The 22,500-nt window shown below is 43.8% G+C and overlaps 1 protein-coding gene across 1 annotated transcript in view; it reads left to right on the plus strand.

Annotated features, from left to right (window-relative positions):
- Nucleotides 1–22,500, plus strand: part of RERGL (RERG like) — a 96,776-nt gene that overhangs the window by 52,724 nt on the left and 21,552 nt on the right. The gene's annotated exons all lie outside the window — the stretch shown is intronic.

Here is a 22,500-nt window from a genome sequence, read left to right on the forward strand (position 1 = left end):
TTAGGTCGATCTGAAATGGGTTCTTGATAATGATGAGTTGATAATCTTTATATTTAGACAGGTGTGGATGAACATACCCATTTGATGTCATACGAGACAGTCCAGACGTCAGCTGATATGTCTTTATCCGTTTTACTAAGTGGGGCAATGTGAAGTTTTGAAGGCTAATGGTGTGATGGTTTTAGAAGGTTTCAGTAATTTCAAATGTACCTCCTTTATATTGCTCGTGAAATTATCGACCATCTCTAAAACATGTTGGTGGCGGTGGCATAATGGTTAGAGGTCTCCTCTGAGTCTGGGAAGTTGTTCGTTTGAACCCAACCCTGGCTGGGTCATACCAAACACTTCAAAGTGGTACTTGCTGCTTCGTTGCTTGATGCTGAGAATTTTAAAATTAGAGAGCATGGACAAAAAAAAACCATTGCGCAACGTTGATGGGCCTAATGGCCTCTCCCTGTTTTGAAGTTTTGTAAGGGAACTCAATATTATGATTTTCAATTTTTCAACTTGTCCAACAGAGTTCAATAGTACTGGTGAGAAGTGCTTCGATTAATATCCAGGAGGTCAAGTACTGATTATATATCCGATGATGATTGAAGTGGATTTATCATCATATCCTCGTTTGAAAATGGTGTGGGTCCGTTTTGGGCACATCCTTTTCGTGTGCTTTGAGCAATCTATATCGGTGAACACAACAGATGTGTAAAAATAACTCCCAGAATGCCATGTTATTCTTGCGAGATACATCGCTACACTGTTTATTGTTTCTGGCATGCTCTCGTGAAAGGTGCCGATGCCACATTCCGTTCTCCCAATGCAACGGAATGTTCTCCTGTATTTGGTAAACGAGGTTTTTTTTTTCTGTTTTACTTTTGACACATTAATGAACAGAACGTTATCGAAGATATGCAGTGTGGCGACTTGTAGTTGAAAGCCATAACGTGAAGTGTGGAGGCCTAAGAGAGGAGAGGGAGAGAAAGGGGGGAGAGAGAGGTGGGAGAAAGAGAGAGAGGGAGGGAGAGAGAGAGCGGGGGAGGGAGAGGGAGGAGTGAGAGAGAGGAGGGAGGGAGAGAGAGAGAGAGGGGAAAGGAAGAAGGGGGAAGGAGAAAAAGGGGGTGGTGGGACAAAGAGGAAGGTGGGGGAGTGAAGGCAGAGTGGGATAGGGAGTGAAAGGGGAGAGGGAGGGGGAGCAAGTAGGGGGCAAGGAAGGGGGAGGGAGAAGGAGTGGAGGAGGGAGGGCAGAGTGAAAAGGGTGAAAGAGCGAGGAGTCGTGAAGGAGCAAGGAGGAGGGGAGAGCGAGGAGTAGCAGGGTTGAGGAGTGGTGGTGGGAGGGAAAGCAGCATGAAGGGAGAGAAAGGTAAGTCAGTGTGAGGGGAGGGAAGGCAAGGCAGTGTGAGGCGAGGGGAAGGGAAGTCAGTACGAGGGGAAGGGAATGTAGCGTACTGGGGCATTACCAGGGTGAAAGTGCTTTCAGTGGTCGATTGAGAAAGCGAACTTCTTGCTGTTGAGACTTTGGTTTCTTTGAATCCGCATTCACAACCATAATTAATAGGTACTCTCTCAGTTGTTTGGTTTTCAAATGTTTTGCAACATGTGAACAAAGTGAGCATGCAACATTTGGATTGTCTTGTTTAACCTTCCAGAAATAATTCCAAACTGCACTACTGGACCTTTTCAATGACCTGTTGTCAAAACGTTATCAGTTGATGCATTACCTACATGTCCATCAGCAAAGCAATCGGCACGCTCTACTGGCCAACTCCAAATGCCTTGCTATTCATTTAAAAGTAACATGCCCTTCGGGCATTTTTAGCTTGCAAGTGACTTGATTTTGCTGCTATATTGCAAATGGGATGCCCCGGGGGCGTGTTCCTTTTCAATCAATACATTACCAGGCCATGTGTTACCCGGAACATGTCTCGCAGGGATGAAAAAAAATTCCCCGAAAAAAAACGCTTCTTCCTATGAAGTTGGAATTACTTGGAATTGACGTTGATTGTGGTTCACTACTCGATTCCTTTCAATTCCATGGTTGGAATGATGTACTTTGGAATTGATTCTGCCCACCACTATTAAACACTCAAGCAAGCACTCCAATTAAATAGTTGATAAGGAACAGCTGGCCAGGGTGTGGCTGCATACCATATAATTGGATCCCTTTAACTTCCAAGCTGGTCTTCAACACGCACGCAGCAGTTAAATAAATAAAATGAATTTGTTCAAATAATGACTTTATCCACAAAGGAGTTACTGTTTAATGTAGGACAAACCTGGAGGCATCACAAAGTTTAATCACCGTGAAATAAACATTGCAGATAATCCGCCATGTTTCCCGCTCGTCTGTGCACGCGTCACGTGGTACATCGTTTGCATTCCACACAAACTTTATAACATTATTTTAAAACGTCCGTTTTTCACCAGATTTACTTTGATTCCCTGTGGAGCACCTCACAAAACCTCTGAAAATATAGACACAGATGTGGCAGACGCTATAGATAAGCAGTCCCTCTGGGGGACAGGTCACGAGGTCTGGTTGTCAATGCATTGTCATTTAGCTCAATAAAACTGGTTAATTTTGGCGCATTCTTAAATTTTTTGTTCAATCAATATAATTATCCAAACAGTAGATAAAGATAACATTGAATACTTTGGAAATTTCACATTTACTGGTGTATATATGGAGAAGGAGGGAACATAACCTTGCTTGTTTAAAATAAAGGCATATCAGCTTAGCTGTAAGACTCGTTATTTCTTTAAATTATCAGATTTCATTCCAGATTTCGACACTTATTTAATCCAGATGGTATCGGATCCTCAAAACCGAAATAATATTTCGATGATATACTTTAGTTAGTCCGTGAGAGTCGATAGTGGATAATCGTATCATATAATGCAAGAAATTGATCCAAGCTCCTAATTTGAAAACAATAGAACTTACAAAAGCGATGTAAACAGTGATTCATAGCTATGATGAACAAGCATTCGATAATATGAGTGAGGAAAGTGAAAAAAAACTTTATCGTTAAGAAATCGTTGTGGCCCGTTCCAAGTCAAGGCAAGGTTGAGCAGGCCAAAAAACATGGCGGCTTCAGACAACAGTGAAGTTACCGAGAAAATTTTTGTCGGTGTTGACTGATCTCGGTTTTTCCTTTTTTTATACCCCCCCCCCCCCGGAGGGAGGGAGCAGAATATTGAAATCGTCCGGTTTGTTTGTCTGTTTGTTTGTCTGTCTGTCTGTTAGCAACTTTACGGCAAAACGGCTTTAGCAAACACTATCAAATTTAATCCACAGGTGGGCAATGAACCTTTGATGACCCCATTAACTTTTGGGTCCAATTGGATGAAAGGTCAAGGTCAAGGTCACGAAAAGATCAAAATTGTTTTTCGCTCATAACTTCGTCAAAAATGGTTTAATTGACTTCAAACTAAGACTAAAATATTCCATATTCTATTCCTTATAATCAACATTCAGGTTAAGGATTATCAAATTTAAATTTGATCCCCAAAATAACTTTATGCCTTAAATGGATGGGATTTGTTGTGCCTGGCACCACTTGTTTTTTTTTGCTTTTGCCATGGTCTCGAGGAGGTAGTGAAAAATGATCCCTGCCTCGACAATCAGCTGGATACACCAGGTAGGCTCTCATATGTAGCCTAAGACTTTTTAGAGAAGATACTCCAACTTTAGTTACCCTCGCCAAAGGAGAGGGTATTGCGTTTGGGTCCATTTGCTTGTTTGTCTGTCTGTCTGTCTGTCTGTCTGTCTGTTTTTCTGCACAAAACTTTCATGTTTTTTTTTCCACAACCACTGATATATATATATATATATATATATATATATATATATATATATATATATATATATATATATATATATATATATACATATATATATACATATATATATACATATATATATATATATATATATATATATATATATATATATATATATATATATATATATATATATATATATATATATATATATATATATATATATATATATATATATACACATACACACATACATAAAGTAGGTTCATTTTCTAAAGGAGAAAAGCACATCCAACCAAAATGCAACAAGATCTACTCTGCTAATTTAAGTCATAAACAAGTAAGACCAGATCTGGTCCGAGGTGACGTTTCATCCACTCCCCAGTGAGCTTCCTCATGCCAATTGACCTATAGACCAGTAGTTTGCAGTAATCCAAGTGAAACATGATGAGAGCATGAACTAAAGTTTAATTCAGTACTCTGATGAATGGCTCTGGCTAATATTGTGCAGATGGAAAAAAATATACTAATTACAGATTGTTGCAAATAGTAAAGTGTATCTGTGGGAAAGTGTTGCATCCATACGGTCACCGAGATTTGCAACAGAAGCAGTTTATCGACCAATGGGAATGTTGGGTGAGCGAGAATTAAACCAGCTCAAAAAGCAACGGTCCTCGTTGTTGGAACTGTGAAGAAAGTTGGGACATGAAGAAGAGTCAGTGCCGGCATTCATGGAGGTCGCATCACATGTACGGCAGCGAATCAGTGTTCAGTGATCGGCGTTTGTGGAAGTACTGTGGCTGCGTTCGTGAAGGAAGAAGCATTGTGGAAGTGCTCCAGAAGATTTGCCAGCACAACCTCATGTCGTCTCCTCACAGACATAATCTAAAAGGTTTTACCATGGCTCACTGACCAGAGTGCAAGTCAGCCAGTGAACTATCCCCTTTAAAGCGAACCATCCTACCCCCTTTCTTTGAATCATTAATCATTTCTGAAAGGTGTACGCAGTCGACCATATTTCTGCAGGGTGCAGGTGGTCCACCAGCAACCCCCTTCTGGCAAAACTCACAAAATCAAGAATCACTGCAAATCTCTACTTACTCGATTCCTCTTTTTCCCACCTGTGGAACCAGATTCCACATTCTCTTCAATCTCATTCCTCCCTCCAAGTCTTCAAGACAGTTGGTCACCACAATCTCAGATCATCCCCCATCCAAATCCATGATCTTTTCGACCCCTGTTAAACAACCCAACCCCCCAAATTTCCAGTGTTTCCTTCCTTAGAGTTTGCTACTGTGTCCATGTCATCGATTCGCTGCATCGTCCGCTACCCTTCGTTCTTACCCGCGTCTCTTGTTTGTCCGTCTCCCTCTATTTTGTCACTTGACCCTGCTGTTGGTGTTTCCCCCTTCTCTTTCTGCTGTTAATTTTGTTTTGTTGCATCCTGATCCGTTGTATTTTCTCGCTCTTTCACGAGCCTTGAGTTTATATCCATTAAAAAAAATCATCCTATTAGTGTTTTAAGCTAATTTAATGCCCTGTTTAGCCCAGCATTATTTTCCAGGATTAGAGGATTATTATTTAATTTAATTGTATCTTATTTCCATATATTGATTATTGTTTAATTGCAAGCAAATAAATTTCATCATAATCAAATATTGTGTGTGAAATAACTCTGCACTGACATAATTTGGCATGAGTATAAACAGTGTTAATAAAGTGGAAGTTGACGATTCCAAATTAATCCTTATATTAGTTTAGTGAAATGTGTAGTCAAAAGAACGCACGACTAAATTTCATTTTGTTGCTAATTTTATTTTACTTTTTATTTTATTTTCCTGAAAGAAAAATCTTATGTTAAATAGTTGTTTTGTGAATCATTACTATCAAGTTTTCTTGCACTGTAAAGTGCTTTGAGATTGCATTCCAAAATGAAATGCACTAACTGAGAAACAAATTTGATTGATTGATTCAATGTTGCAAGTTTTTACCAACTCAGGCACTCCAAATCAATGAATAGCTATAGTAAGAATGACCGCACTGTGGTCACAACCTGCAACACAAAATATATACATATATTGTGCTTCTTCCGTCCACTCAACTCCCTCATCATCGCTCATGTCCTCGAGTATCTATGTGGTGATAACGGGGTCTGAGAATGAAGTAAATCATTACCCATGGCTCAGATTACATTCTCCAATGACTAATCTGTCTCATTAACCTTCTGCTGTGTCTGTTCCGTGTTCCCATGTGGATGAATAAGATTAGATAGAGCGGTGTCTGTCCTGTGTTCCCATGTGGATAAATAAGATTAGATAGAGCTGTGTCTGTCCCGTGTTCCCATGTGGATAAATAAGATTAGATGGAGCCATGTCTGTCCCGTGTTCCCATGTGGATGAATAAGATTAGATGGAGCCATGTCTGTCCCATGTTCCCATGTGGATAAATAAGATTAGATGGAGCCATGTCTGTCCCGTGTTCCCATGTGGATAGATAAGATTAGATGGAGCCATGTCTGTCCCGTGTTCCCATGTGGATGAATAAGATTAGATGGAGCCATGTCTGTCCCGTGTTCCCATGTGGATAGATAAGATTAGATGGAGCCATGTCTGTCCCGTGTTCCCATGTGGATGAATAAGATAAGATAGAGCTGTGTCTGTCCCGTGTTCCCATGTGGATAAATAAGATTAGATGGAGCCGTGTCTGTCCTGTGTTCCCATGTGGATGAATAAGATTAGCTCGAGCGGTGTCTGTCCTGTGTTCCTATATGGATGAATAAGACAAGATAGAGCTGTGTCTGTCCCGTGTTCCCATGTGGATAAATAAGATTAGAGAGAGCTGTGTCTGTCCTGTGTTCCCATGTGGATAAATAAGATTAGATAGAGCTGTGTCTGTCCGGTGTTCCGATGTGGATAAATAAGATTAGATGGAGCCATGTCTGTCCTGTGTTCCGATGTGGATAAATAAGATTAGATGGAGCCATGTCTGTCCCGTGTTCCCATGTGGATAAATAAGATTAGATAGAGCTGTGTCTGTCCCGTGTTCCCATGTGGATAAATTAGATTAGATGGAGCCATGTCTGTCCCGTGTTCCCATATGGATGAATAAGATTAGCTCGAGCGGTGTCTGGCCTGTGTTCTTATGTGGATGGATAAGATAAGATAGAGCTGTGTCTGTCCTGTGTTCCCATGTGGATAAATAAGATTAGATAGAGCCATGTCTGTCCTGTGTTCCCATGTGGATGAATAAGATTAGATGGAGCCATGTCTGTTCTCTGTTCCCATGTGGATGAATAAGATAAGATAGAGCTGTGTCTGTCCCGTGTTCCCATGTGGATGAATAAGATTAGATTGAGCCATGTCTGTCCTGTGTTCCCATGTGGATGAATAAGATTAAATGGAGCCATGTCTGTCTGTGTTTCCATGTGGATGAATAAGATAAGATAGAGCTGTGTCTGTCCCGTGTTCCCATGTGGATAAATAAGACAAGATAGAGCCGTGTCTGTCCTGTGTTCCCATGTGGATGAATAAGATTAGATAGAGCCATGTCTGTCCTGTGTTCTCATGTGGATGAATAAGATTAGATAGAGCCGTGTCTGTCCTGTGTTCCCATGTGGATAAATAAGATTAGATAGAGCCGTGTCTGTCCTGTGTTCCCATGTGGATAAATAAGACAAGATAGAGCCGTGTCTGTCCTGTGTTCCCATGTGGATGAATAAGATTAGATAGAGCCATGTCTGTCCTGTGTTCTCATGTGGATGAATAAGATTAGATAGAGCCATGTCTGTCCTGTGTTCTCATGTGGATAAATAAGATTAGATAGAGCCATGTCTGTCCTGTGTTCTCATGTGGATGAATAAGATTAGATAGAGCCGTGTCTGTCCTGTGGTCCCATGTGGATAAATAAGATTAGATAGAGCCGTGTCTGTCCTGTGTTCCCATGTGGATAAATAAGACAAGATAGAGCCGTGTCTGTCCTGTGTTCCCATGTGGATGAATAAGATTAGATAGAGCCATGTCTGTCCTGTGTTCTCATGTGGATGAATAAGATTAGATAGAGCCGTGTCTGTCCTGTGTTCCCATGTGGATAAATAAGATTAGATAGAGCCATGTCTGTCCTGTGTTCTCATGTGGATAAATAAGATTAGATAGAGCCATGTCTGTCCTGTGTTCCCATGTGGATGAATAAGATTAGATAGAGCCGTGTCTGTCCTGTGTTGTCATGTGGATAAATAAGATTAGATAGAGCCATGTCTGTCCTGTGTTCTCATGTGGATGAATAAGATTAGATAGAGCCGTGTCTGTCCTGTGGTCCCATGTGGATAAATAAGATTAGATAGAGCCGTGTCTGTCCTGTGTTCCCATGTGGATAAATAAGACAAGATAGAGCCGTGTCTGTCCTGTGTTCCCATGTGGATGAATAAGATTAGATAGAGCCATGTCTGTCCTGTGTTCTCATGTGGATGAATAAGATTAGATAGAGCCGTGTCTGTCCTGTGTTCCCATGTGGATAAATAAGATTAGATAGAGCCATGTCTGTCCTGTGTTCCCATGTGGATAAATAAGACAAGATAGAGCCGTGTCTGTCCTGTGTTCCCATGTGGATGAATAAGATTAGATAGAGCCATGTCTGTCCTGTGTTCTCATGTGGATGAATAAGATTAGATAGAGCCGTGTCTGTCCTGTGTTCCCATGTGGATAAATAAGATAAGATAGAGCTGTGTCTGTCCCCTGTTCCCATGTGGATGAATAAGATTAGATGGAGCCATGTCTGTCCTGTGTTCCCATGTGGATGAATAAGATTAGATAGAGCCGTGTCTGTCCTGTGTTCCCATGTGGATAAATAAGATTAGATGGAGCCTTGTCTGTCCTGTGTTCCCATGTGGATAAATAAGATTAGATAGAGCCATGTCTGTCCTATGTTCCCATGTGGATAAATAACATTAGAGAGCCGTGTCTGTCCTGTGTTCCCATGTGGATAAATAAGACAAGATAGAGCCGTGTCTGTCCTGTGTTCCCATGTGGATAAATAAGATTAGATGGAGCCATGTCTGTCCTGTGTTCCCATGTGGATAAATAAGATTAGATAGAGCCATGTCTGTCCTGTGTTCCCATGTGGATGAATAAGATTAGATAGAGCCGTGTCTGTCCTGTGGTCCCATGTGGATAAATAAGATTAGATAGAGCCGTGTCTGTCCTGTGTTCCCATGTGGATAAATAAGATAAGATAGAGCTGTGTCTGTCCCCTGTTCCCATGTGGATGAATAAGATTAGATGGAGCCATGTCTGTCCTGTGTTTCCATGTGGATGAATAAGATAAGATAGAGCCATGTCTGTCCCGTGTTCCCATGTGGATAAATAAGATTAGATGGAGCCATGTCTGTCCCGTGTTCCTATGTGGATGAATAAGATAAGATAGAGCTGTGTCTGTCCTGTGTTCCCATGTGGATAAATAAGATTAGATAGAGTTGTGTCTGTCCCGTGTTCCCATGTGGATAAATAAGATTAGATCGAGCGGTGTCTGTCCTGTGTTCCTATGTGGATGAATAAGACAAGATAGAGCTGTGTCTGTCCCGTGTTCCCATGTGGATAAATAAGATTAGATAGAGCTGTGTCTGTCCCATGTTCCCATGTGGATAAATAAGATTAGAGAGAGCCGTGTCTGTCCCGTGTTCCCATGTGGATAAATAAGACAAGATAGAGCCGTGTCTGTCCCGTGTTCTCATGTGGATAAATAAGATTAGAGAGAGCCTTGTCTGTCCCGTGTTCTCATGTGGATAAATAAGATTAGATAGAGCCATGTCTGTCCTGTGTTCTCATGTGGATAAATAAGATTAGATAGAGCCGTGTCTGTCCTGTGTTCTCATGTGGATAAATAAGATTAGATAGAGCCGTGTCTGTCCTGTGTTCTCATGTGGATGAATAAGATTAGATAGAGCCATGTCTGTCCTGTGTTCCCATGTGGATGAATAAGATTAGATAGAGCCGTGTCTGTCCTGTGTTCCCATGTGGATGAATAAGATTTGATAGAGCCGTGTCTGTCCTGTGTTCCCATGTGGATGAATAAGATTAGATAGAGCCATGTCTGTCCTGTATTCTCATGTGGATAAATAAGATTAGATAGAGCCGTGTCTGTCCTGTGGTCCCATGTGGATAAATAAGATTAGATTGAGCCGTGTCTGTCCCGTGTTCCCATGTGGATAAACAAGATTAGATAGAGCCGTGTCTGTCCTGTGTTCCCATGTGGATGAATAAGATTAGATAGAGCCATGTCTGTCCCGTGTTCCCATGTGGATAAATAAGATTAGATAGAGCCATGTCTGTCCTGTGTTCTCATGTGGATAAATAAGATTAGAGAGAGCCTTGTCTGTCCCGTGTTCCCATAATGAATAAGATTATATTGCTTAGATTCATCGTGAATTTGATCAGTGGATATTTTTAATACACTAGCATAACCCGCGCTCTGCACGACATGTTGGGGTGGGTGTGTTTGAAAAAGGAACTGATGCAGAGTATCAGTAGTAATTTTACTTTAATGCAGTAAGTGGAATACGATGTCACTGTTTCAGAACCATTTTATATACTTTTTTTGTACCATGCACCTCATATGGTCTTTGAGATAATGTAAGCCGAATATCACGTGACTCGAGCGCAGAGCAAAGTCGAAGATAGCGCGACACGAAACCAGAAACTCGGAAATAATATATTAGATGTATGTATGTTCCCTCAGTTTTGCTGTGTGTGTGTGTGTGTGTGTGTGTGTGTGTGTGTGTGTGTGTGTGTGTGTGTGTGTGTGTGTGTGTGTGTGTGTGTGTGTGTGTGTGTGTGTGTGTGTGTGTGTGTGTGTGTGTGTGTGTGTGTGTGTGTCCCTTTCCCTCTCTTCCATCGTTACACTCTCTCTGTTATAATAAGCCGACGGCTATGTGCCTGTGCTTGGCTGCAAATGCCCTGTGCTGTGTACTGCTTCATAGCACGTACGGACTGGCACTTCAGAGTGCTGGTTGACAACACCTGAGGCTTGTCTCATTATGCATCACACTAAAATGTGCAATTTGGTGTCCGTTGTTGGTTGATGCTTTTTGTAATTATTTATCCACTCTCAACCAAACTTTCCATGGGGACGAAGGGTCCATCATAACTCACAAGACAAAGGTTGCAGCTACTTGGTTCCCTCGCCCCTTCCAACGGGTGTTCCTAATTTTGGGGCAGATGTAAATTTTCCACGTAAATGTGTACCGTGTAGTGTTGCTCCCAGTGGTGGTGGGAGAGGGTATTCCACGTGATGCTTCAAAGCCCTTAGTTGGATCACGAATTTATTTTAGACCTTATTTTCAGTCGCTTAACCTCTGTTGCTTTAGACTAGACTGCATAGAATCCAGAGGAATTTCGATGTTTTATTGCCTTTTCCATCTTGGAAGAAGACCTTGTTTAGGTGTATCATCCATAGCAGCTGGAGCGTCGTTCCACGTTATTGTGGCATTCTTCCAAGGCCACTTCTAACAACAAAAATAATAATAATAATAATAATAATAATAATAACACCAACAACAAATAGAATGGCACTTGGTAGAGTGCATGCCTCTGCCAGGATGAACAGTTTACGTTTTGTATTCCACTGACGAGGAAGGATCTGAATCCTGAGCTGAACCAAAATCGTATCGGTTATTTCTTGTCACTTACCCAGCTCATCCACCAAGTTTTATCACAACTCATCTACAACGTTTTGAGATATCATGTAATCTATCGTTTTTGGCCCTTCTCTCAATGTTGAAGAATCACTTGAAAAATTAAATAAATCTCGTATCTGGATCTCACCAAAATTGAATTAATTCATCCTTGTCACACATCCAACCTGTCCACCGAGCTTCATTCAAATCCGTCCACAACCTTTTGAGATATCATGATATACAGTGTATCGTTTTTCACCATATCCATCTCTCAAAGGTTAAGATTTACTTTAAAAAATTATAGAATCCGGATCTTCACAAAAATCTCATCAATTCGTCCTTGTCACACACCCAACCTGTCCACCAAATGTTGTTCGCATTTGTCCATAATTTTTTGAGATATCCTGATCACAGACAAACAGACAGACAGGCATCCAGGTGAAAACATAGCCTCCATCCACCTTAGGCGATGGAGGTAAGAAAGATAATTGTATCATTATAATATTAACGTTATTACAATATCGTATTATTAATAATAACAATAACGCCTCCATTGTAGACTAGGCAAAATGTGTGAAAATGTGTCTATTTAAGGTCAGGTCAGGTCACGTATGGGAACATGTGCCAGAACAGCACGTCGCTGCGTCCACTTTCCGCCGGTACTCCAGGGGCCACCATCTGGCCATCCCCCAGGCAGATGCCAGGCCCATACCCATCTCCTTGAGATGCCGGTCAACGTGCTGCAACCACGAGGCACGTGGTCGGCCCATTGGCCTCCTCCACTCACAAGACTCCCCCGCTGAGAGAATCTGGTGAGCAGGATCAGCGTCAGGAAAACGAGCCCCATGTCCATACAGCCGCAACTGACGCTCACGGACCATGCAGGTAACAAATCTCATCCGAGCCTCTCTCAGCAACCGCTCATTGGACACAAAATCCGACCAGCGATAGCCAAGGATTCTCCGAAGAGACCTGGTACCAAAGGAATTAAGTCTCCGTCTCAGATCATTGGTCAGCGTCCAAGTCTCGCATCCATAGAGCAAGAATGGAAGCACCAAGGACCTGAAGACTCGGGCTTTCCTCTTCCTGTACAGGTCCCGGCCCATGATCCAGTGAATCCATGACTCCCCAGGCCCGACCCAGACATCTATTGACCTCTGACTCACAGCCAGCAGAGACATGAATATCACCGCCAAGGTAATTGAATCTCTCCACGACCTCAACATCCTCACCACAAACAGACACAGACAGGACAGCAGCATCCAAGATGTCATTGAAAGCCTGGATCTTAGTTTTGACCCAAGAAACCCATAATCCCAGCGGCTCCGACCCCTCATTCAGCACCTCGAGGGCCCCCAAAAGGATATCCAAAGTCTCTGCAAAGATGACTGCATCATCTGCAAAATCAAGGTCCGAGATCTTGACATTCCCAAACGATGCACCGCAGCTTGATCTTTCCGACATCCTCCCAAAAATCCAGTCCATACAAGTGCTGAATGGTGTGGGGGGGGGGCAGTACACACCCCTGACGAACTCCAGTAACAACTGGAAATAAGTCAGAGATGGTACCACCACACTTCACAGCACTCTCAGTACCAGAATAGAGTTCAGACATCTGATCAATCAGTTTTGGTGGCACCCCACGAAGACCAAGAATCCTCCAGAGGACATCCCGATTCACTGAATCGAACGCTTTACAGAGATCAACATAGGCTGCAAGCAGCCCCTACCGAAACTCTCGTCTGCGTTCAGTGAGGACACGAAGAGCAAGGATACGGTCAATCGTTGACCTCTTTGGTGTAAAGCCTGACTGCTCTGAACGCTGGTGCTCAAGCAGATGGAGGCGAACCCTATCAAGAATTATCCGAGCAAAGACCTTGCCCGGCACTGAGAGCAGCGTAACCCCTCGGTAGTTGTTGCAGTCTTGGCGATCACCCTTCCCTTTCCAGAGAGGGACAACAAGGCCCTCTTCCAATCAGTTGGGATGATGCCTGTGTTCCAGGCAGAGCACAAAACTGCATGAAACGACACAAGCGCAGCATTTCCACCAGCCTTGAGAAGTTTCCAGTTGCACCAGCCTTTCCAGTTGGCTCGGTGTGGGTACCTCTCTCACCTATCATGGCACCTCAGCAAAAGCTTTCTGCGACTCATTGGGACTGACTCAATCGGTCAACTTCCCGAGCCGGATCTCAAACAATGGTACTCCATCTCTTGTGGATCTGATTTTGACAAATTTCCCTGACAATATCTGCTGCTCTTCCTCCACTCCAATCGGTTCTTCTGACCACATCCTTGTCAAAGTGGACATCTCTCTGGCTATTATCAGAGAACCACGTCACCGCCGTCGAGTCTGGCATTTCACTCAAGCCGACTGGCAGGGTCTCCCAGCAGCCATCAAACTTGTAGACTGGTCTCCTATCGCTACTTTCTCCAACATCAACTCATCCTGGGAATTCTTTCAAAGAAACTTGCTCTTCCTCATGCACAGATTTATCCCCTCTTGTCTTCAGTTGTCCTACCCTTCCTCCCGCCCTTGGTTTACTGCAGCTTGTGGCGAGGCAGTTGTCCTGAAACAACTTGACTTTGCCTCATGGAAAGCAAACCCAACTGAGGGCAATCTCAATTCCTTTCAGGAAGCTCGGAACAAGTGTGTATCTACCCTCAGGAGAGCCAGAAAACAACATCTTTCTCATCTCAAGTCTGAACTCTCAAACCTCTCTCACTCCTCAAAATCCTGGTGGCGTCTAATCAAATCTGTTTCTGGTGTATGTTCCCCCTCCATCCCCTCCCTTACCTCAAATGGCCGCACTGCTGATACCGCACATGAAAAAGCTGAATGCCTAAACCCGGTGTTTGCAGCTAAATCTTGTGTCCTAAACCCATTGCTTTCTCTACCCACCTGACCCAGTCGCACCCAACTGTCCCAGGACTCGGTGTCCTTTTCTCCTGACAAGGTGGAGAGCTTGCTGTCAAACCGCGACTCAGATTCTGCAACCGGTCCAGACGGCATCAGCCCACGTGTCCTCAAAGCCTGCTCTTCTGCTCTTGCTCACCCTCTCTCTCTCTTCTATTCGCCTTCTTATTTGCCCAAGGTCATCTACCATCTGCTTGGAAATCTGCTAACATCACTGTCCTGCACAAAAACGGTGCAAAAACAGATCCCTGCAACTACAGACCAATCAGCCTTCTCCCAATCATCAGCAAGGTTATGGAATCAATCATCGCTTCAGAAATTAAATCCTTCCTCTTCTCCAATGGCTTGATTTCCAATCATCAATTTGGTTTCAGACCAGGTCTCTCTACCCTGGATATGCTGCTTCTGCTCTCCCATCAATGGATGGAGGTCCTCAATGCCAGACAGGAAATCCGAGCCGTATCCCTGGACATATCATGTGCTTTTGACACAGTCTGGCACCCTGCCCTACTCACCAAACTCTCTTCCCATGGTATTCAAGGCCATCTCCACTCATGGCACGCAAACTTCCTCTCCTGTCACAGTCAACGTGTGGCTCTAAATGGAGTTCTTTCATCCCCTCTTCCTGTGCAGGCTGGAGTTCCTCAAGGTAGCGTTCTGGGCCCTGTTCTTTTTCTGGTTTTCATCAATGATCTCTCCGACTCTCTGGAAAATCCTCTTTATCTCTTTTCCGACGACTCCACCCTTGGCCGTATCATCGGTCATCCCTCAGACCGGCAAGCAGCAGCTTCTTCGCTCACTGCAGATCTGGATAAAATCACAAACTGGTCCAACACGTGGAACATGTCTTTCAATCCTGACAAATCTCACACTCTCACTATGTCTCTTCGAAAGGACCGTTTAGAAAACCCCCCAATCCACTTTCTCAACAATCCTCTGGAAGAAGTCTTTTCTTTCAAGCTTCTGGGTCTCACTATCTGCCATGACCTTTCCTGGGAAAGTCACATTTCCAACCTCGCCTCAAAATCCAGTCGCCGACTGGGAATCCTCCGTCGTGCAAAGTCCTTCCTCGGCCCTCTTGAGCTCCTGACCACTTACAAAGCTTTTGTCCGTAGCCTGATGGAGTACTGCTCTCCCCTCTGGGCTGGTGCTCCTCCCTCCCACCTTTCTCGGATTCACGCTGTCGAAACCAGGGCATTTAAGATCATTGGCATCTCCCGCAATGAGGCTGAGTCTTTGGGCCTCTCACTCAATCACCGCAGGTTGGTCGGTGGTCTTTCTCTCTCCTACCGACTCCTCTCCAGCCTTGCCCCCCCCCTGCTCTCTCTGTGATTTATCCCCACCACATTTCCACAGGGCACTCAAAGTCTGCCAACAACCCCCTTCTGGTAAAACTACCAAAATCACGAATCACTGCTCACCTTCACTCTTTCATTCCTCTTTTTTCCCGCCTTTGGAATAAACTCCCTCACTCTATTCTTTCCCATTCTTCCCTCCAGGCTTTCAAAACAGCTGTTCACCACCACCTCTTATCATCCCCCATCCAAATCCTCGATCTTTTCTACCCCCGATAATCCACCCAAGCCCACTTCCTTCAATTCCCCTGCTTTCCTTCCTGAAAGTCCCTGTAATGTCCATCTTCTCTTCCCCATGTTCCCCGTCCCATCCCCATCCCTCTGCCTTCCACAGATCTCCTAATGTGTCTGTTCCCCACTGTTTTGTCCCTCCCACTCCCACCCCTCTTGTCTCATGCCCCCTTGCTGTGCGTAGTGTGTTAGTTCTCATATGAGCACGACAAGGTATACAAAAAAAGTTCAGCATGGATGCCACAGATCCCTGGAGCTTTACCCCGTTTCAACCGGTTCACTGCAGCCTGTGTTTCCACAAGCGAAGGTGGACCACAGTTGATTCGAGGGTCAGCAACAGGGATTGTAACAACCTTGACGTCCAACTCAACAGCTGGGGGATCAGCCTGGTACAACCACTCAAAGTAACCGGCCCAGCGGGCCTTCACTTCAGACTCCTCTGTCAAGAGCCTACCACTCTCCGCTCGAACTGCAGTGCTCCGAGGGATGGGCTTGGATGAACGCAATGCGCGAATTCCCCTGTAAGCGGGACGAGAATCACCTGTCCACAGGTGATGCTCTACCCCCTCACAGATTCCTCGCACATAGGCCTCCTTGTCCACCCTCAGTGCACGTACAGTTTTACGCCTCAGCTCCCTGAACAGCTCAGCTCTGCCATTCAGCCTGGACCTGCTACTCTGGTCAATGGTATCCAGTGTCCCTTGAGAGACAAAATTCTTCTTAGCCCTTCAGTGAGTTCCAAGACATCCACTGGCAACATCAAGGATGGTGGTCTTGAAGGCACTCCACAACTCTTCAAGACCCCCCCCCCCCCAAAGCACCCAGACACCCCAAATGTCCACTCAGCCTGTTCGCAAACTCCTCAGCTACTCTCTCATCCCTGAGCTTGCCAACATCCAGCCAAGGCTGGGATGGTACCATTCTCCAGGATTTAAGGTGCAGCTTTAGAGTTGCTACAACAATCCGGTGGTCAGTATTGAGGAACTGAGCACTCCGGTAGACCCTGCAGTTCTGGATCATCCTCCAACGACCATCAATGAGGACATGGTCAATCTCCTTTGCCACACCACCAGCGTTGGAATACCAAGTCAGGCGATGAGCTTGTGGGTGCTGAAACCATGAACCAGCCACCCTAAGTCCATGACTTCTTGTAAAGTCAAGGAACTTAGTGCTATTCTGGTTCATAGTTCCTGACCCATGGGGACCAACACATACCTCATAACCGTCCCTATCAGTTCCAGTCGATGCATTGAAATCCCCCAAGACTAGAAGTGTATCTTGTCTGGGGCACTGATCAACCACAGACTCGAGTGTGGCGTAGAATGTGTCCTTCACGGTGAGATCACTCGCCTCAGTCGGAGCATAAACAGAGACCAGGGAAATGACACCCAAGGAGTGACGAATCCTTAATCTCATAATACGCTCGTTGACCGGTGTTACATCACTTATCATTGGGGTCAGCTTATGTAGCTTATTGGTCAGCTACAACAACTCCTTGAGTATGGTAACCATCAGAGCGACCAGACCAATAGTAGGTGTAACCACCCACCATTATCTCGCCGCAATCCGGACTCCGAACCTCAGAGAGAGCTGCAATCCCGATGTCCAAACGCTTGAGCTCAGATGATAACAGAGACAGGTGATCATCCTCTCTTGGGGATAGGACATTCCAGGCACCCACCCGAAGGGACCACCTCAGGTTAACCCAAGGAGACCGCCGTCTGGTGGACGACACCTCAGCACCACTCCGACACACTCTCCCGCAATCTGCCCCAGGGATGTTACCCCGTGGTTTCCCTCCTTTCATCAAAGATTGGGGGTCCCAAAGGCTTTGCCCCAATCCCGTCATCCGGGGAGCTGCCCTGCGAAGGGAAGCTGCACAGGAGGTACTCCCACGGAGTGGGTTTTCAGATTTTTTTGCGTTTTTGCGTTTTGGGGAATGAAGGGTTTTACGGTGGCCAGAGTGCAAATCCTGCCACCAACATCCTAATAAAAAAGTAACCCAACTGCAGGAGGACGTCCGCAGACACAGTTGGGCACTAGATATGGATGGCCGTTGGCTCACAAGGAGCTCCTCCGCCCTTTGACAGGTTTTGTTTTTAATCCTGCTCGGTGTCCATATCCAAACACCCTCCTCACCAGAAAACCTGGTGGCGGAGATGATTGAGTCGCCAACAACCCGACGTGGAACAGGTTTACATAGTACCTGTAGCAGGTCACAGATATAACCTGACCTGACTATCTAAAGTGCTGAAGGCAAATGGTGTTAATTTATGGCATACAAGCTATTTAGGGGTATTGAGGGGTGCTGAACTCAAATCTGATGTATACTCAGCTCAAAAATGGCCGATAATGCCTTAAAATTGAGAAATCAAAGATGGCCGCCAACGACGGGCTGAAATGTATTTATGTTCACATCTTTTTGACTAAACAAGGTAGAAAGTTGAATGAAATGTTCCTTTGGAAGTTTTTCATAGATGGGGAATCCAATGCCATATTCAGTTTTGATATAAAATGTGAAGAAACTGATTCAAGATGAATAATTCGTCGACCAGATAAGATCTACAAGCAGGTTGATCTTATGTGTCCAGGAATAATTTACTCAGTTTGCACTTTTTTCTCATTGTAGATATATCCAATATAATATAATCCAAATACTACTAATATAATATATAATAAATAATAATAATAATAATAATAATAATAATAATATGTGAGGGCTCACAGGCGCAAATGAAAGTCTTTGTGGACAAACGTCTGTGTGAGTCTCCAGATAGTAACCAGCACCTGGATCTAAAATCACCCATTGAACTAGAGGGGACCACTTGGTAGAGTGCAAAACCTCCGCCGCCAATACTGCTGGGTCACTTCAGTGAACCTGATATCCTATTCATTGTGGGTCAAAACGGATCAGACTCTACTGAACCACGATTGAATAAACTAAACTAGATCGACGCGCATGTAGAAATGCCAAAAAAATTAAATTGAAATTTTTTTGAAAAAAAAGGTGCAAAATTAGTTGTTTTTTTCTCTAACAATTTTTTTTTGGGGGGGGGGTTGGAAATCACTTAAAACATGTAGAAATGCGAAAAAAATATTTTTCAAATAAAATCGAAATTTTTTTGTAAAAAAGTTGCAAAATGTATTTTTTTATTTTTTTAAAAAATTTTTTTTGGGGGGGTTGGAAATCACTGAAAACATGTAGAAATGCAAAAACAAAAATTCAAACATTTTTTCAAAATGGCCACCATAGCAGCCATATTGGACTTTGGACCAAGTTTTTTGGGGGGGGGGACCAAGTCCAAAGTCTAATGGCATGATCCTTGGACCATACCTAATCCCCCACCAAGTTTCGTTGAAATCCGTCCAGGAGTTTTTCCGTAATACTGTTCACAAACAAACAAACAAACAAACAAACAGACAGGGTGAAAATTAAAGAATAAGGATTTAAATTAATCATTAAAGAAAATTAAAGAATTAATCATTAAAAAGAATAAGGCCAAGACATATGCCTCTTTGTACGAAGTCGTGCAACTTTCCAAGGGCAAGCAAAACACTATCAAAGTGGACAGGAACATTCTACAAAGGCTAATAACAGCTTATAGAGCAGGGCGCGAGGTAAACCTAGAAAACATCCTCAAGCATGAACTCATGACCGTCCCACTATCTTTAGCCACAACTAGTGTTAGTCTACATTCCACCAACAAGTCTGTGTTAGCAAACATACTGACGCAACAAGTCCAAACTCCTGCAAATGTTACACTCGATGAACCCAGCTGCCTGCCATTGATGGCCAAGCACTCGTGATGGCACTTGGAAAGCCCCCTGACATTAGAACGTTTGGTGACTATGCCAACACATTTGCTGACTATGCCAACACATTTGCTAACAATGTGTTCAAGATGGGAGCAAAATACTAGAGGATCGACGTAGTCTTCGACAGGTATCAAGGCAAATCAATCAAAGCAGGTACCAGGACCAAACGCAAGCAGCGCCACCGACCGGTACGCCGTCAAATAGACAACGAGCCATCAGTTCCTCTCCCATTTGACTGGTCTAGCTTTATGGCACTCAAGGAAAATAAAGCAGATCTCGCTTTACTACTTTCAAACCATCTGATTGAACACAGCCTGAGAGATGGACCAGTGGTTGTCGTAGCAGGGGGGTTCGCCACAGCGACCACTCTTAAGTCATCTAATCCAGATCTCGAAGTCTCCTCTCTGAGGGCTGACCACGAAGAAGCTGATACCCGGCTGATTTTGCACTGCATCCATGCTGATGTGGACAATGATAGTTGTGTCAGTACGTGATACAGATGTGCTTCTTCTACTTCTAGCACACTATGACAGAATGGAATGTACACGTCTCTACATGAAAGCTGGGACGTCGAAGGCTCCAAAGTATTTCCCAGTACATGAAATTCGCATGTTGCTATCTGCTGGTCAAGTGGACACACTACTTGCCTTCCATGCCGTAACCGGCTATGATCGTGTGTCTCAGTTCAGCTGCCATGGAGAGAAAACAGCCTGGCAGGTGTTCCAGCAACATCATACTGATCTGATTGGCTTAGGCAAGGGCCCTCTCACCGAAAACATAGCTATATCAACAGAGAAATTCATCTGTAAGATATATGGCGTGCCCGAGGTCGATACATGCAACAAAGCACGAGTCAAGTTGTTTTGTATCGGTCGTGCACAAGAGACTCTGCCACCAACCTCAGATGCAGCAAAGTTTCACATTATGCGTTCACACTATCAAGCAAGTGTCTGGAACCAAGCACACTCACCATATCCTGCTCTTCCTCCAGTGACCGAAATGGGATGGATGCACCTGGACGGTCAGTTAGTGCCATGGCTACTCTCTCTGCCACCTATCCCAAAAGCATGCAGGGAGATCACCTCATGTGGTTGTACAAAGGGGTCCCTCAGCCAACGCTGCAGCTGCAGGAAAATTCGCATGAAATGCATCGAGGCATGCAACTGCAGGAAACTTGGTGACAACTGCTGGAACACTCATGACGACCGGTAATAAGTTCATGTGTGCACATCTACCTGTACACACAATGAAGGACTGTATATAACGCTCAGACAGAAAATATGATAAACTCATGGAATTCATGCACGATTAAATCAAAAATTCTTGTCATTGTTCTCGTATTACAAATAAACAAATTGCTTGTCAAATGTTGGTTTACGTCGAAGCGCGTCAGTGTTATTTGGGGGGACCTTACTTTGCTAAGCCAAAATGGGTATTGCATCCCTAATATGTTTCCTGCTAACATTTAAATCATACGTAGTGCCCTCTGGGCTTTAAAAAATGGGTGGTCTGTGTTCCTGATGGAGAGGGAGAGGGATGGGGCTTGTGGATCTTATCTGGTCGACAAATTATTCATCTTCAAAAAAGACAATTTTTGCAATAAATATGACTTTCAATCAGTTTCTTCACATTTTATATCAAAACTGAATATGGCATTGGATTCCCCATCTATGAAAAACTTCCAAAGGAACATTTCATTCAAGTTTCTACCTTGTTTAGTCAAAAAGATATGAACATAAATACATTTCAGCCCGTCGTTGGCGGCCATCTTTGATTTCTCAATTTTAAGGCATTATCGTCCATTTTTGAGCTGGGTTGAGTACCCCTCAATACTCCTAAATAGCTTGTATGCCATAAAATTAACACCATTTGCCTTCGGGATTAAGATTTTTGGAAAATTGACCGAGACTATTGTTCTGTCACTCAAAGAAAAAGCAGGACAGCGAGCTTTTATCCTCATGGCCAGTGGTTACTCATCGGAAGTGGGTGTTTCTGGTAAGCTTACAGCTCCCAAATAAATTCACCAAATTTTTGGTCGCGAGTTCGTTTGACAATGACAACTTGACTCTTGTGTGTATGTTTAGAAGTCCAATAAATTTAATGTGGTGGATTTCAGTGGAGTTGGTGGTACAAAAAATACCATTCCTTTTGCACCATGAAGGCACAGAGAGATGTCAAGGCAGTTTCATTGGCAAGGAGTGCAGTCCTGGATGTGGTGTAAAGGTAGTCACTTGTTGAGAAACATTACCTTACCCTGCATGGAAGGATGGAAAACTACCCAAGCCCTCATGGATAGAGGAGGCAATGTGACAATTGTAAATCGCAGGATCATTGAGAATATAGAAAATGCATGGAAACTGCTTGCTATTGACGATACAGTAATTATGACCTGGAATTTGGTAATGGACGGACAACACCGATATTAAGAAGTGGAATGACTAAATTAGACTGGAAGTGCAGGAGTACCAAGTGTAACTTCGGATGGCAGATTTGTGCGGTTCATGTTTGATTGGATTGTATTTTTGAAGTTACGAATGACTGCCATTTGGATTTCGAAAAATCTTCCTTGTGAATTTGATCTGTTATGGTGCCCTTCAAAAGATATGATAGGACAGGTGGCAGTTTTTTTTTTTTATAAATGTGGTTGCACCTGTGTCCACTACAATTCATCTGAGCTCTGAAATGATCATTTTGGCCCTGCGAAGTCAGGTCAAGGCTGGAGTAGTTCTAGTTGTCTTGGT

The sequence above is a fragment of the Eptatretus burgeri genome, chromosome 2 (assembly GCF_056783735.1).
Source record: "Eptatretus burgeri isolate ZD-2024b chromosome 2, Ebu_testis_v1, whole genome shotgun sequence".
NCBI lineage: Eukaryota > Metazoa > Chordata > Myxini > Myxiniformes > Myxinidae > Eptatretus > Eptatretus burgeri.